The following is a 17,878-nucleotide window of genomic DNA, read 5'->3' on the forward strand; positions in this document are numbered from 1 at the left end:
GGTCGGCAACGAGGAGACTGGAACAGGACAGGCGGGGCAGAACAGGTCAGGGAGCAGGGACTGAGAACGAGGAGCAGGGACTGAGACCGGGGAGCAAGGAACAAATAGGGACAAGCCAGATTACTAGCAAGGGCCTTTACTGTGAACAGACTACAAATACAGGTACAGGAACGGATCAGGATCAAAGACAGAGGCATGTGATAGGAGTCTGACTTGAAGCACAAACCAGGAAGCAGAAGCTATAAAGGGCAGAGACAGGAGCAACAAGAAGACAGACAGGCAGACAGAGGAACCCAGAGGAAACAGAAGACAGCAGCACACCAGTGGACAAAGAAGATCTATGGCTAGGCAGGAGGTCTAGGAGACCCTGACAGCGGGCAATTTGCGCAACCCTGCAATAGAGCACCGATTATCAATAAGGAGGCCAGAAATATTAAAAATATAGTAGCCATAAATTCTGAAGACTATGGATTCTGTCATCTGCTGCTGGTGTCCTGGAAGTGGGGGTAGTGATGGGTAGAGGTAATGGGTGAAACCCATAATTAACGAAGAAGGGTGACTCAGTGCTGATTCACTGCGCAAATTGTTATGTGTGAACTCAGCCCAAGGAAGGAGATCAGACCAGTCGTCCTGAGTGTCCAAAACGAAACACTGGATATACTGCTGCAGAGACTGATTGGTTCGTTCGGTCTGGCCATTGGTTTGAGGATGATACCCTGAAGAAAAATGTAGCGCTATCCCTTGTTGCTGGCAGAAGGTGCGCCAGAACGTGGATATGAACTGTGGCCCTCTATCGGAGACTACGACCAATAGTACCCCATGGAGGCGAAAGATTTATTTGAAGATGTTTGCCAATTTGGGAGAGTTGGGGACTGTGATTGGTCGAGGTAGCCGGGTCAGGGTAGAAGATGTCTGGATGGTCAGTAATACTTGCTGAGACCGGTGTTGGAGAGTACTGAGTCGTAGGAGTTACTTAACCGGGTCTGGAATGGAGAGAGGTGGATCGTCATGGTACTTAGCCGACCTCAGTATTGGAGAGCTGTGGATAGTTGTCATAGCTGAGGTCAGGAGAACAGAAGAGCGTAGTCTGGAGGAAAAGCTAAGGTCAGGAGCAAGGATCTCGAAGCACAGCAAGACTGTGGAGGCAAGACAGCAGTGAACACTTCGCTCATAGGAAGGTTTACGCTCAGCCAATTTTCCTGTGTGGCAGCTGAGCATATAAAGGGAGATTGTCCAATGAGAGGAGAGCATACTCAGTAGTATGCCTGGCTGTGTTGGCTGGAGAGAATCAGCACAGTTGTATACTTGGGCAGAGGAATTAGCAACAGGTGTAGTATAGGCAGAGACGCATGTGAGAGAGTGCCGCACATAGCGGGTGCGCTCTGTGTGATGGTGGCATCACCGAGCAAGCGTAGCCTGGAGGCGGGGCCAGCGGGGATGTCATTTAATGCAGAGTGTTGTCCGCGCGCGCCCCTACATGGAATGCTGGTATTTGCCAGCAGGCGAGATCTACTTCAGGAGGCGGGAGAAGCAGAACACCCGGTAGCAGGTTGGGGTAAGCGACGAGGGCGCCGAGGATCACGGATCCTGACACTATGTGTATTTAGTTCCCCATTTATTGTTAGCCAATGGGAGAAGCGCAGGGATTAATTTTCTTTTTTTAGATATTACTTTGTAAGCTTTAAAGAAAATCAAGCCCAATCAACAAAATAGACATTCCTGTGAGATATGCTAGTAGTCAGTTACAGTGGCGCTAGCCATTAGCTGGTTTAGCGCACACTGTTAGAGCTGCTGCTTAGAAAAGCAGTGGTTGTGGTGGGTTCTAGTCCTGTTGCGTCTGATACTACAGTAGACACCATTCCAGTCACTAGGTGCCATAGGCTTATCATCTCAATATCATTCTTATCGAAAATCCTTTTAGAAAGTGTGGGATGTGACTCATTGAAATGTACTTTGTATATCTCCCAGGGTAGCTCAGGTGTGCTCCATTTTCAGCCCTTTTCCTTTTTTTACCCTCATTTATTTCAAGGAAGTTTTGAGGCAATCTATATACAACTGGATACACTACTACAATGGAACTCCTCCTCCTCCCCCCAATCCGCAGATGGATTTTGATGTAAGGATGGGATTTAGGTTAATTGAGCCGCGGAAATCCATAGATCGTATTCGGATAGGTTCGCCCATCTCTTACTACAGTACTAGAGCAGCACCAGGCCTAACCAACAGAATGGCTTACAATTGAGGATGCACCCCTATATATATACTCCCCCTCCCATAATAAATTAGTATGCAGATTCAAATTCCCCATCCATTTCAGTAATAGAGAAAAAAAAAACAGCTGAATCTGCCTTTTTGAGACTGACCCGAGAAATTTCGCGGCTGGAAGGAACTTTCACATCCGCAGCGGCTTCATTCCTCCGAGAAAAATGTGCCCATCTATTTTGCTCAGCCACCAATATAACAAATCACTTTTAAACCTCCAATGAACTTTTTATGAACTCTCCCACATTCTTCCCATTATGAATTAATAAAATTTGACATACTCTATTAATACCATCTAAAAATTCAAAGAAGTCAAAAGTAATTGTTTTCTGTACTATTGTTTTGTGTTGTGTCTGTTCAGTGTTCAAAGCTATTACTCCAGTGAAGAATTGAAATGTACAGTACGTGAGGAAATCAATGATTAAACAAAGCTGTGGAGTTCGGGCCATTGATAACATCCCTCTTGACTATTTTAAGAAGATACATCGTGAAATTAACAGCATGATTACAAATATATTTTAAAAGAAATCAATGTTTTCAGCCTGAATAAAGATTCAAAGAAATTAAAAAATCTGTGTGACTACAGTACATTGTGCTAATTGCAGTTGTGAACCATGTCACACATTAATATGAAGTGATGCAGCATGTATTCTGAAGTAAGTTAGAACTTTATATGCACATACACTAAAATATTTATCTCTGCACAACAAGAAATGATAGCAATTGAAGTAAAAAATATATGACATTTGTCTTATTATGAATAGATATCCATTATTTTACTATTTTAGTGTGTGATTAACAATAGAAAATAAACATGTTTTATTATTCATTACCACGTTTCTTCTGATAATCTTCCTAGTTTGAAAAAATAAATAAATGTTGAGCTTGTTTCTAATATTTCTTGGTCAGAGTTAATAATAATAATAACTTTATTTCATATAGCGCTTTTCTCCCAATGGGACTCCAAGCACTTCACAATTACATTACAGTAATTAATTACATTAATTACAGTATAGTGCATGCTACGTAGCATTATACATGTGATTTTTACAGACACAGTCCCTGCCCCTATGATTTTGGTGCCTTAGGCTCAGGGAAATAAAGTGCCTTGCCTAAAATCACAAGGAACTGACAGCGGGAATTGAACCAGGCTCGCTGGCATTTATTCTTCGAGTTTTGTTTTGCAGACTCCTGATGTGTATTTAAGTCTCTTTAATATTATTTCAAATAATTTTTCCAATAGTAAGCTATATTTTTAACCCTTAAATTAAACAAGAGAGGGTGAGAAAGAGAAAAAGAGAGTACAACCAATGACCAACTTATGGAGCAAGATTTGTGAAATGCGTTTGGATGTTTCTTGGCCTCGATCCGTGGATCCGTAGTTCCGCTGGAGAAGCTTACAGTACATCAGTCGTGCACACTGCATACTGTATGCATGCTGCATGCTGACCGGAGAGGGAGTTTCTGAGATACAAGACTAGAAGAAAAGAAGGCTTATCTGTGAGTGGGATTCCTTTTGTCTTTTATTGTGTAATAAATCATTTTTACAGTCTGCACCTGCATCTGTTTACGCTTCCCCTACAGATATCTATATATAAAGAAATGAGTGCTTGCATGCTCTTTTTTTTTCTCCCACCCTCTCTTAGATCAATGTTGCCAAGCCAACATTTTTGAAGAGCTGCAGGCTGGGAGTGACCATCAAGTATTCTATTTTGAGCTAGAAGAAACTTTTTTCCCTGGGTGAACCAGTGACTTTAGTAGCTGTTACTACATTTATATTTGTCATTTCTATTTACCTCGTGATCACTCACACACTGTGGCCATTCTCACATACATTATTTTATATTGTTTTATATATATATATATATATATGTATATATATATATATATATGTATATATGTATATATATATATATATGTATATATATATATATATGTATATATATATATATATGTATATATATATATATATGTATATATATATATATATATATATACTGAGTTAAGTTATGGTGAGTAAAAAAAGTGACAAAAACCCTCCACAGGAAAGCAAATATGCAAATATAGCTGTATGCTCATCTGCATGTCTTAGGCAGGTCTGCAACCCCGCCTTTCCCCATTATCACCCAGCATACAGCACTTCCACTGCAGCAAGGGACTCTGGGAAATGACATGCAAATGAGCACACAGTGTCACTTTTTGCCTCAATAACCATTTTTAACATGGTTCCCTATAGGCTTAAGCTTGCTTCATGGTCACAGCTTTGAGCACAGCCAGGGTTAAGGTGCATACCCAGAAAACCACCCACAGACAGCTGTTTCGACCTTGATGGGTCTCATCAGTGTGGGGTTGATTTTACTGGGAATGCAAGAGAGGCTTATGGGATAGGCCAAACCATAATACTGAGTTAAGTTATGGTGAGTAAAAAAAGTGACAAAAACCCTCCACAGGAAAGCAAATATGCAAATATAGCTGTATGCTCATCTGCATGTCTTAGGCAGGTCTGCAACCCCGCCTTTCCCCATTATCACCCAGCATACAGCACTTCCACTGCAGCAAGGGATTCTGGGAAATGACATGCAAATGAGCACACAGTGTCACTTTTTGCCTCAATAACCATTTTTAACATGGTTCCCTATAGGCTTAAGCTTGCTGCATGGTCACAGCTTTGAGCACAGCCAGGGTTAAGGTGCATACCCAGAAAACCACCCACAGACAGCTGTTTCGACCTTGATGGGTCTCATCAGTGTGGGGTTGATTTTACTGGGAATGCAAGAGAGGCTTATGGGATAGGCCAAACCATAATACTGAGTTAAGTTATGGTGAGTAAAAAAAGTGACAAAAACCCTCCACAGGAAAGCAAATATGCAAATATAGCTGTATGCTCATCTGCATGTCTTAGGCAGGTCTGCAACCCCGCCTTTCCCCATTATCACCCAGCATACAGCACTTCCACTGCAGCAAGGGACTCTGGGAAATGACATGCAAATGAGCACACAGTGTCACTTTTTGCCTCAATAACCATTTTTAACATGGTTCCCTATAGGCTTAAGCTTGCTGCATGGTCACAGCTTTGAGCACAAAGCTTCTCAAAGCTGTGACCATGCAGCAAGCTTAAGCCTATAGGGAACCATGTTAAAAATGGTTATTGAGGCAAAAAGTGACACTGTGTGCTCATTTGCATGTCATTTCCCAGAGTCCCTTGCTGCAGTGGAAGTGCTGTATGCTGGGTGATAATGGGGAAAGGCGGGGTTGCAGACCTGCCTAAGACATGCAGATGAGCATACAGCTATATTTGCATATTTGCTTTCCTGTGGAGGGTTTTTGTCACTTTTTTTACTCACCATAACTTAACTCAGTATTATGGTTTGGCCTATCCCATAAGCCTCTCTTGCATTCCCAGTAAAATCAACCCCACACTGATGAGACCCATCAAGGTCGAAACAGCTGTCTGTGGGTGGTTTTCTGGGTATGCACCTTAACCCTGGCTGTGCTCAAAGCTGTGACCATGCAGCAAGCTTAAGCCTATAGGGAACCATGTTAAAAATGGTTATTGAGGCAAAAAGTGACACTGTGTGCTCATTTGCATGTCATTTCCCAGAGTCCCTTGCTGCAGTGGAAGTGCTGTATGCTGGGTGATAATGGGGAAAGGCGGGGTTGCAGACCTGCCTAAGTCATGCCGATGAGCATACAGCTATATTTATATATATATATATATATATATATATACCATAATACTGAGTAAAGTTGTATTTGCATATATATATATATATATATATTTTTTTTCCCACTGAAACCATTCTAGCCTATAGAACCCACCTGGATCTTCTTCACCCACAGTTTTATATTTATTTGTCATAGCCACAATTTGTGGTATTATATTAACTGCACAATAGCACCACTCTTATTTCTGTTTTACTTCAATGAAACAAGTGTAGCCCTCTCTCCCCCTAAATAGAGAGACTACCGGTACTGCCGTTTCCTATTGACTCACAGAGTGCCCAAGCCTCAGCCACGGGGAGCAAGGGGTGGTATAATAATCGTCTCGATGCAGCGCCTTCACCTTCGAGGGATCCCAGCGTTGTGGGAGGAGCCCCTCACAGGAACCAATAGTAATAGTAAATGCACACGGTAAATACAGTAATAAAACCTTTACTGACAGCACATATAACATAACACCACCACACAGTATAGTGAACACCCTGCCCAGTACCACCAGTGAGTGTCCCAAAGTACATCGGGTGCTAGGCGCCAATACCCTGATGTCCCTTTCCCAATGTCCAGGCCACCCAAAAGTCTTGGGAGTAGCGCTATCCCGTGAACAGTTGATGCACTTTGTTGAGGTGCCTGCCGAGTACTCCAGTTCTCGGTGCGGCCGACTTAGCAACAAGGATCCGTCTGATCCAGCGACATGGGCCTTCATGATGGCGTCCGCCTCTGCGTTGGGTGGACTCCGGTAGGGGGGTCTCACCTTTAATAGTCTTTGATAACACCTTGGTGGTTTGGTCCCAGAGCGCAGGACGCAATTACCACAAGGCGTCTTTCTTGTGTCCCTGACACTACAGTAAAATGGGTAAGCATCCCTATCTAAGGAGACCTTCCCCGAAGCAGCCACAAGCTACGCATTATTGGGGCCTATCTGGAACCTAAGGGGATTATCTGGCCTAGTGTGAGTGCCACGGACACTCAGACTCTACCTTCCCCTTGTCTGTCCTGGCTCCAACTGACTAGCGTGGCTCAAAGCGCGCGACATGTATCCAAACCCTCACAGTAGCTAGCTGCAACCCTATTGGCTAACACTGCCCACCTGATTAAGCCAGCCCAGGGGATCCTGGGATATGTAGTTTCCTTGCAGAGCCTGTATCCAATGGCCGCCGCAACTGCTCCCTTCCGCACATGCGCCGTGTCCCGCGCATGCGCAATGGGGTTAAAGATGGTGACGCCCTATCTCTCTGTCCGCCGTAGGATGCCGGCGACCCGGTTGCCCCTCCACTACCACCTACATGCAGTAATACCTGTGTCAGGTCCGCCTGACATTCCGGCGGCACCCCACACCTCTCTGCAGCACGCCCGCAGCCGCAAAAGCCTCCCCCTTCCCCACACCCACATCGGAGGTCAGGTGGGGCAAGGGGGACACGGCTACACAAGCACACAATTAAGGTCTAACATGCTAACATAAAACAGTTAACTACTAAAAACTAGAGATGGGTGAATTTTTTTGCAGATTTAGATCTACCATGTATCAGCAGGTTCCTTTGGTCAATGGTTTAAAAAAGGCCAATCAACAATTTTATTTTTCAAAGACAGAGAGCAATCCAAAATCCATTGCTTTTTAAAAAAATTGGAGAGGAGGTAGAGGAGAGAGAGAGTAAAGAGAGCGAAAGAGAGAAAGGAGAAAGAGAGAGAGAGGAAAAAGAGATAGGAGAAAGAGAGAGAGGAAAAAGCGAGAGGGGAAGAGAAAGGGGAGAGAGGGTTCCCTGACGAAGTGAGACAACTCATGAAACACGTACTGTAGGGTGGACATTTCCAGTGTTTGCTCCTACGTGCAAGGTTACTCTGCATGCTGGAGTTGATTCTAACTGCTGGGAAAGCCTGCAACCTGGAGATTGACTGTGGGACAGCGTGTGAACGCTGGGAGGACCCGGACAGTCAGCTGCGTCATCACGCAATGCGGAGCCAGGACGGAACCAAGAGGTGCTGAAACTACCAACACCACGCTGCAAGGCCCAGCGACACAAAGGTACCAGTAGGAACGTGGACCATAGAAGATCGTGACAGCGAAGTCCCGAGGGTCCACTTCAGAGCCACGTTGTACTTAAGACACAAAAAGGATAGAAAAATGTGTGAGTGGCACTCCTGGTGTTTGTTTTTATATGTTTAATTACATTTTTATAGTAGATTCCTTTCTTTTTTTTCATGTATCATCATTGATGCAACTGCCCATACAATTTTATGTTTGTTTCTTTCAAGAGCTTTGAATCAGACCTGACACACTAAGCATTGTGGGTGTCTATTTCCAAGAACACAGTGTGTTATATGTACTATTCAGCAGCACTACTTGTTATAAAGGGGATAAGGTCTAATACATATTAATAAACTATGGGTGTTCTATTATTAGAAATGCCATCAAAAGTGTAATCTAATCATTTATGTGTCCCTTACCTTGGAACATTTTTTGTACTGTGGTCATTGGAGAGATTCCGGTTTTCAACACTGTTCCTATTCATAATTATTATCACGAACAGCACTGTGCATGGGGGACTGGGAAGAATTATATTACATTGTTTTGGTCTTGATACTATACACTGTTTTTGTTTCTCAATTTCTATATTGCGCTGTGCATCAATTATTTGAGACCAGCGCCAAAGGAGGACAATTTTCTAATAAGACTACCAAAAGGATCTGGACGATCCGTTTGACCTCAAGGCTGCAGGATGTATGGGAGGTAAAACACCATTTATCACATTTTCACGTGAATTTTCTGTTTTGACTCTTAGATTATTCTGTTTAAGGTTATATAATTGTATTATTTTAGCACTGTGGGTATAGCGCGGTAGTTGTATTTTCATCCTGTGGTACTGCTCTCTTGGTAGTAGCCTAAGATCTCTATCTCCCCTTCTGGGGTCTTTGGGGATCTCTTCTAAGCCTTTAAACCATAATTCGTCATGTTTTCCTCCATGTTTGTCTGGGAAATATTGGGCCAAATTATGACTTTTTTTTACTAGCATCAAACAAGCGTTTAGCATTTTTTATTATAGACTGTGACGGGTAAGGAATATAAGATATTACGCTTTATCAGTTGTCCAACTAATTTTGTTATACTGTATATGGGGTCAATGACCCTTGTGGGATTCACTACATTGGTAAGACCATTGGACCACTTAAAATGCAGATTGGACAACATGTACAGTAAATGGAATAAATAATGCTAAATGATTGGTTGATGCTGGTAAAACATTGAGCAACCGTTGCAGTATATAAAGGCTGATGTGATTTGTACATTGACTTTTAATGCTTTGAGGGTTTTTTTTACAAAATTATTTTTGAAAAAAAACAGGGCGATTTATGGCTGGTTCGCAAATGTCAGCAAAAGTCTGGAACATCTGTGATACAATGTTATTCCTAGAACCGTGTGTGCTGGTGGTCCCCAATGAGGGATCTACCAGAGAACCACCGTTTTAAAACAAAATGTGCTCTAAAGAACAAACTGAATTGCTGTCTGTGGTCATTTAGCATGAATTTGCAATAATGGGAAAGGACACGGTTCAATAAAAATGGAATGAATTGAACAGTCCCACAAAGTTCATTTTCGCTAAAAGCTATCTCTGCAGTGAATAGGGTGTGCATTAAAAGGGTATTGTGGTGACTTAGCATCCAATACATATAATATTTACAACCACAGTTCATCTAATAAAGATATGATATGTATGTGTGTAATGTCACAGCACATCTGCGGAGTCAGGAGTGGGAATATTACTTAAAACAAGCTGGCAGAAAATAACCCTTTTCTGCCATGCCAATGTGTTTGCAGCTTATTCCAATCACTGTTTTGTTGTTGTTAATTTTAGGACCAGCTGCCAATCTGGATCACTTCCTGCCTGTTTCCAAAAATTGCTCCGAGCTATTGCTGGTATTTCAAATGAATAAAAAAGAGCTCAAGCTGGCTTCAAAAGCAGAACAGATCCACAGTGCTATTTTATTAAAAATGACTTTTATTAAACGGCCAAAGTATACAGCACGTTTTGTATATTAAGCTGCATCGCATCTTCTGTAGTATTATAAGAGGAGGTTATGGCTACAGATAGGATCTGGGTGTTTCAAGGTCCTTTATGCAGATGATTAGGCTGCTTCATAATAATTTCCATTATATCAATATTTTCTTCCCATTAATATTCTCTTTTGATCTTATTTTTTTCCAAAGCTCAGTCTCAAAGTAAACAAGGAAGAGCCTTTTAAGAGACATACTAAAATGGGGCAGATTCTTAAAGCTTGTGAGATCACTGATCTGTAGGGCCACTGATCAAGTCGGTTGAGTTCACATGGATCGGAAAGCTCTGATGTTTATTTATCTGCCCCCACCCACTGCACCAGCCTCTGCACTTCCAGTTGCCCCAGCCGCTGCACCTCCAGCTTCCCCAGCTGCTGCCCCTCCAACTTCCCCCGCCGCTGCACCTCCAGATGCCGAAGACCCAGCACCTCAGCTACGCCAGCCTCTACACCTCCACCCTCCCCAGCCCCTGCACCTCCAGCTTCCCCGGCCGCTGCACCTCCAGCTTCCCCAGCCACTTCACCTCCAGCTTCACCAGCCTCTGCACCTCCAGCTGCCCCAGCCATTGCACCTCCAGCTTCCCCAGCCGCTGCACCTCCAGCTTCCCCAGCCGCTGCACCTCCAGCTTCCCCAGCCGCTGCACCTCCAGCTTCCCAAGCCACTTCACCAGCTGCTGCACCTCCAGCGGCCCCAGCTTCTGCACCTCCTGCTTCCCCAGCTGCTGCATCTCCAGCTTCCCCAGCTGCTGCACCTCAAGGTGTCTGTTTTTATATGTGTAGCACCTTTCCCCCCCTATGTGAGATTTGGGTTGCTACCTGTGTATTCCTGGTGCAGTGCATACTGTTGATAATCCAGGAGGCCCTGAGTTGCTTCATGGTGGTGTGGGGAGAATCAGGACAGGCTTTCAGGGTGCTTCTTTCTCAATTGGCAGCGCCTCCAGCCAGCGAGGATCTTGGAGGCCCAGAATGGTCCATGCTAGCAACTTCTTATTGTCTAGACAGTTAGCCACACAGGGAGATGGTTCAACTGCTTTTTATTGCTACACAGCAGAAGTCAGACAGACAGTACAGCCCTCCTTTAGGGATAAAGCCTTACAGGCCCATCCATCTCCTTGTTCCTGATGGTGCTCAGGATATCACATAATTCCACTACTCAGGGGGATGGAAGACAGACTCACTGACTTCTGGGAAAGTGCCAATATGTACCCAGGGGATGGGCTTTTAACCCTGCCCCATAACAAGGCAGGTCTCATACTGTTAGGCATCACATTAACTGCATGTGACCCAACCAGTATACTCCATAGGATGACACATTCAGGTTGTTGCTAGGCCCGCCCTTGGATACAGTACAATGCATCCAGGCTGCAATAGCAAGCTCAGCCTTCATGAGGAATTAACCCTTCCGGTGCCTGTCCATAGAAGGACTTATACAGTTAGGGCCCAAAAGAAGAAATAGTGGCCAGATGCTATACTATATTCTCCCCATGGTGAAAATCCTCATGGCCTCGCTGAGGAATACAGTATGTGTAACATCAACATACTATATCAACAACCCTGTAATGAAACCTAATACACATGCATTTAACATTACAATGCAAACAATATATATATATATTAACCATAACACATTGATACCTCCCTTATTGGAGAACAAGGGAACCCTGCAGCTGAACTCACTGAGCTAGGTCAGTGGTAATGCACAGGATCAGGCTTATTTACCAGCCTGCCCTGACTATCATGCACTGCGACAGAGTAACAGTGCCTCCTACCTGACTCAGATATGTGTTCCACCCTGTCTAGATGGATATTATGCCCCACACCCCATACTTTTATCAAACGCATTATGTCAGCCTGTTCTTTGATCGTGAGCTGACGCTACTCCCATCAACATTGCTCCTTATCACCCTCCTCTAGGACAAGTCACATCATGTTCAAATGGGTCACGTACCCCCTATACATTCGATTCCACAATGGTAAGGCACCATCTATAGGTGTAACATGCAAGGCAGACATAATAACATTATCGCTCCAAGGAACCAAATATATGACCGGTGATAAGGGCTGGGGTGACAGGGGTTCAATGCAATTGTGTGGGATCAGCCTGGTGTACGCTGGTAGTGTGGGGCGGGACGGGCACATTAGAGTCCTCTGACTGGGAGACTATTGAGACGTCCCCGGCGAGCAATAGTAATGTCCTTAGTCCTGGCAATGCTCAATTTACCACGGCCTGAGCAGAAATGTACCTAGCCGCAGCAACGGCTGCAGCCTCTTGTTGGTCCCGTTCTTCTTTTCTCCCCTGGCACTTCAGGAGAAATGAGTCCGAGGACTTCTCACTCACCGGGGAGGTAGCAGCAGTCTGGGAGTCCACCCGGCCGTACAGCTCCATCCGCTCAACTCCCTCGGATCATGGAGGTGGAATCAGTACCGGGATGGTGAAGGAAGTAGTAGTACCGGCCGGCACTACATTGCGGAACCCTTCGTGACCCCCAAGGTTGCAAAGAGCCTCTCCGATGCCTGAATGTATGCAGCCGCGTGGCCGCGGCCCCCACGCATCTCTTGGCTCCGGTGTAGGTATAGAGTGGCCGCCTCCTGGGCTTGGGCTTATCGTGGGTAGCATTCCCGGACCGCTGGCTTGGGGCAGGCTTCAGAGTTAGGAACCGACAGGACAATCTCCATCTTGGGAGCGTGGGAGTCCCCGACCAATACCTCAGAGATTGTTGCACCCTTGCTGTTAGTTGAACAGCAAACAGACGCTCCCCCTGTAGGGTCCTCACTCGTGGAGCAGGCTAGTGCGGAATATAGGCCGATTACCTCGCTGTAGTCAGACGGGCCTTCCCGCTGATCTCTGTCAATGATCTGGGTGGCTCTGATTTCACTCCGGGCAGGGCAGCAGAGGACTCCGGCCACAGCAAGGCAGCAGGTAAGTTGCTGAGGGCCTCAAACCATGCAGCAGGCTGCAAATTTGGCTAATAAGCATGCGGCTCCCGGTTACAGTGGGAGACACCATTTTGTACACTACTGTGCCATGCAGGTCCCGTTTTCAGCGGCAACTGCCATTTTGTGATAGTCAAAGGTCATTATGCAGCTTCATTTTGGGAGGCCACTTTGGATAGGACGTCAGCTCCTCCAGCAGAGGTTCTGGCACCCGTGGAGTGGGCACCCCTCCTCAGATACCTGCCGCATCATACCTAGGAGTAAAGTTGGGTAGGCAATAGTCTTCGCGGTGTTACCTCACAGAACCATCCCCACCATCTTCTTAGTTGGATGGGCAGCAGGCTCCCTGTTGTCACTTCAGGAAACTTCTCCCACCTTTCTTCTGGTAGCCCAAGCAGGCAACAGTCTCCCTGGTGATGCCTCAGAGAACTGCCCCCACTTTTCTTCTTGGTTTCCCGGTTGGGCAACAACCTCGATGGCGGTGCCTTTGTGAGCTGTCCCACCTTACTTCTGCATTGTAGGTTCTTTTGCGGCAGCCCCACGCTATGGGGCCTGCCAGAGTACTGTGCAGTTCCTCAAGCAGAGGGACTCAATCGCCCCGCCCAAGATGCCTGCCATCAGATACTGATAGAGGGTAGTGCAGGGCTGCAAGGCCTAGACACCAGTCCCCAGCACTCCCTGGACCTAACAGCACAGTTCAGTGAACAGTCACATAGTGAGCACAAGGTCCTTAGCACATTTAAAATTCCAGCTGCAAAAACCTGACCTGGTGAGACGATCTCAGCAGCGCCTTCATCTGTAGCACCTTTTCCCCCACCCTATGTGAGATTTGGGTCGCTACCTGTGTATTCCCGGTGCAGTGCATACCTGTTGGTAATCCAGGAGGCTCTGAGTTGCACAGCGGTGATGTGGGGAGAATCAGTACAGGCTTTCAGGGTGCTTCTTTCTCAATTGGCAGCGCCTCCAGCCAGCGAGGATCCTGGAGGCCCAGGATGGTCCATGCTGGAAACTTCTTATTGTCCAGACAGTTAGCCACACAGGGAGATTGTTCAACTGCTCTTTATTGCTACACAGCAGAAGTCAGACAAACAGTACAGCCTCCTTTAGGATAAGGCCTTACAGGCCCCATCCAGCTCCTTATCCCCAATCTAACTATTACCTAGAATGATTCACAACATTTGCCAAATCTGCTCAAATGTTTTAGAAAATCAAACACCAGAAAGACTATAAAATTGCCAAACTAACATGTAAAGCCAAAGTAATAACTGTAGATAATCACTGCCATTTCATTGAGACATTTGTGCAACCTCTAAGATTCACAAAGCTCACAATGTGTGCTCATCACGGAACATTTCATACTGTAATGCGCGCACACACAGTGGCGCGGCAGCATGGCCGTAGCCTTAGGCCTTGCCCCCGCTGCCTGCTACAGCGTCCGCTGTGGCGGACGCTGCGCTCACGAGAGCCCTCCCCGCAATGGCGCCGGGCCCGCTGCGAGGGGGGGCCACAGCGCTCGCGCGAGAGCTACTCATGCTCTCAATAGAATTGAGAGCAGGAACTCGCGTCGAGCGGCTAGGCACGCCCCCCGGCGGTTCAGCCAATGAGGGCAAACCTGCCGGGTGACGTCATGGCCGCGCCCCCGTCACTCCTCTGCCATGCCCCCCCCCGGTCTCTGCTCCTGCAGTGAGCTGCAGACCGGGGAATCGCCGGAACGCGCAGCCAAAAGCGCAGGCGCGCATTACAGCGCCGTGACCGGGGCCTTAGATTCACAAAGATCACAATGTGGGCTCATCACTGAAAATTACATATTGGTCTAGGACATTAGACCATGGCTGTTTCGACGAGACCAAATCTCTGCCGACATTTAGCCGCAAGTGACCTCGCCGCCAGAACACTCAGACGCCAGTCGGATTTTTTTAAGTCTCTAACGTTCCCCTTCGCCCCCCCCCTAATCTTAATTAGTCCGAAGTGCTATATATACCCCCTCAACAAACACATGGAGAGACACCTGGGAAATATGGAAATATGGTAATTGCATATGCTAATGACTCCTGTTAGCATATTTCCCAAGGATCTAAACAACATCTTCATCGGAGAAACGAATATTAACAATAGCAAATAATTTGCGGGGTGAATTTTGACACATTTTCCCACCTCTACACGTGACCCCTAATTCAGGTGAAATAACCCCTTCTATACAGCCATTTCGGTTCAATTCTGGTGAGTATTGGTGAACTTCTGGCAAAAATGTAGCAAAATGTTATTCGCAAAATGTCACAAAAATGCCAATTTTACGAGAACTTTGCAGAACATTTTGGGAAGCACGTTTGTAGACAGTAATACATCTCTAGATACTTGATTTTAAAATATGTTAATGACAACAAAAAAAAATGATTGTTTAAAGAACATTATGGGTTTTGAAACAAAATGATCAAGATACTCAATCATGGGTCATCAACTCAAAGCTAAATGTCAGTGTCTCCTTTAACCGGCTGCGTTCTAATTAAGGTTACATTCATTTTGTGAGCAGAGAATAACCAGCTAAACTAAAGACACTTCACTGCTGTAATAACGCTGCTTAGCAACCAAAGCGTGACAAAACACAGAACAATTACAGACATAACAATTAGCAGACACAGGCAATGTGTTTAAAATGCATATTATAATTTTCTTTCAACATAACAGTAATTACATTTCTTCCAATGTATGCAACATGCGAATAATGGCAATGTGCACTTATCAAATGTAGCTATTGTTAAAATATGACCAACATTTTAATCTCATTTTTTAAAATAATGTAGCTTAAATCATGTACAGCAAGAGTTTCAGGATTTACAGGAGTACCTGCACAATATCACAATTTACAATTACCAGCTGCTTACAGATTGCACAAATGCAACAATGCAGCCCTTTTGGTCTAAAAGTTGTTTTGGTAAATAGATTCTCTGTTTTGAATTCAGATCATGTTTTATGTTTTGTTTGCTAACTAGGTAACATTAACAAGATAGCAGTGCTCTCAGCTTATATGATGTATACAATACATTTCAATGAAGTCTAGGGACGCATGGCAGCGTAGCATAGTATCTAAAGAGTTTGCATCTTAAAGTGAGAATCTTTAAGAGAATATGTAGTCAGACAGTAGTTGGACTAGAGTTGGATGGGACACTGGATCCTTCTACAACTTAATCTATACAAGGATATTACTAGGCAGCCTATGGTGAGCTCACTTCTCCACACGGATTCCACACCTGTTAGCCTTGTATTCTTGGTTCAACAAATTGCCAATCAAGTCGGCAACTCTACAGGCAGTGCTGTAACCCTGTATTTCAACACTTAACTCTACTACAGAAAGGTACACAGACGTGTGTCCTTTATCTTCTGACACTGAACCTGCTACCTAAAGTACCTCAATTCTGTTCTGTGCTGTGACCTCATGTAGATGTTACTCTCTCTATCCACTACAAACGTCTCCCTCCTGGCCCACACCCATTGTAATCATACACACAGGACAGCTTTGCTCTATCTACCGAATGTTGGTGGACTTCTGAAAAGCAGCACACCTACAGTAGCACTCTACGTATGGATAAAACATAACGACTTTGCGGCTTGCAAACAATTACTCACATTTCTTTTTATACTGTCACTCTCTTTAGCGGGGGATATTTAATTCAAACGAGGCCCTCCCATTTCAAACTCTGTTCTATACCTCTGATAATGCCACAAAATGGCTATATGTCACCAATATAAATATTTGAAGCCTGCTGCCCAAGCTGGATGAACTTGGGTCATGGTGGCTTTTGCATACGTCGAAAGCCAGAATTCTCATCGAAACATGACTCATTCCTAAATCCCTTGATGCATCTATCTTCATTCAGGGATATTCCATTTTTAAGAATTATAGTAGAAGGGTTCTATTCTGTATAGAAGATACCTTACAATTTAAGCTGCTAAATTGCCCCCCAAAGCCTATACTTTTTTGAAATTGTAAAAAATCGTAGTTGGTAACATGTACAGTACCTCCCCTTTTCTAAGCCTATTTTTATTGATGGAATATACTACTGTTGCAGCACATCGTATTCTAACTTTTGAGCGTCTTGCCCCGTGGGTCTTTTTGGGCTGGCGCCGAACGTGGCTGTGCGCCAGCCCATCCTAGCCGCATCTTCCCCTCCCCCTTCCCTTCCCCTCGCGACCTCCTGGCTGTTCCGGCCCGCTCCACGCTCCCAAAAATAAAATACCCCTTTACCTGCAGCCTCCTTTGGGGATGCCTGGCGTCTTCGGGATGCCTGGCGTCTTCGGGGATGCCTGGCGTCCTCGGGATGCCTGACGCACGTGACCAGCGCCCGGCTGATGCGCGTCACGCCGGAAAAAAAAAGGAAGCCGCGTCTGCCCGCACATTGCGGTGGCGGCCGAGTTAGAATAAACTCTGCCGCCACTGTATCCCACTAAAGACCCACTACAAACCCTGACTGATATCACTCATTTTCTTGGCACAATTTCCAACCTGAATGTGAAGAGGGTGATGTTAGTTCTTGGGGATTTCAACCTTAAATGGCTCGACCCTAAAAACAACAGAATCTGGACACAATTCAAGTCAATAAATATAATCCAACTAATTTCCCAACCCACACGGACAAAGCTAAAATCTGGCAACCATTTCTTTCTAGATTTAATTCTATCCTCTTGTCCCAACAGAATCCAATCCTCTGGTAATCTACCTGACATTTTCAGTGACAATGCAATAATGTACTGTGTAAGGAAAATCAAACCACCCAAGTCAAGCTCTAAAGTTCTAACATGTATAAACTTTAACCCACAACAATATCTTGCTGTTATTACCATCTGCCCTTGGTACAGAATCAACCTGACAGAACACTGTATGTTATATCCACAGACAACATACAGTACAGTGGAATCA

Source organism: Ascaphus truei, chromosome 1, assembly GCF_040206685.1.
Source record: "Ascaphus truei isolate aAscTru1 chromosome 1, aAscTru1.hap1, whole genome shotgun sequence".
In the NCBI taxonomy this organism is placed as follows: domain Eukaryota; kingdom Metazoa; phylum Chordata; class Amphibia; order Anura; family Ascaphidae; genus Ascaphus; species Ascaphus truei.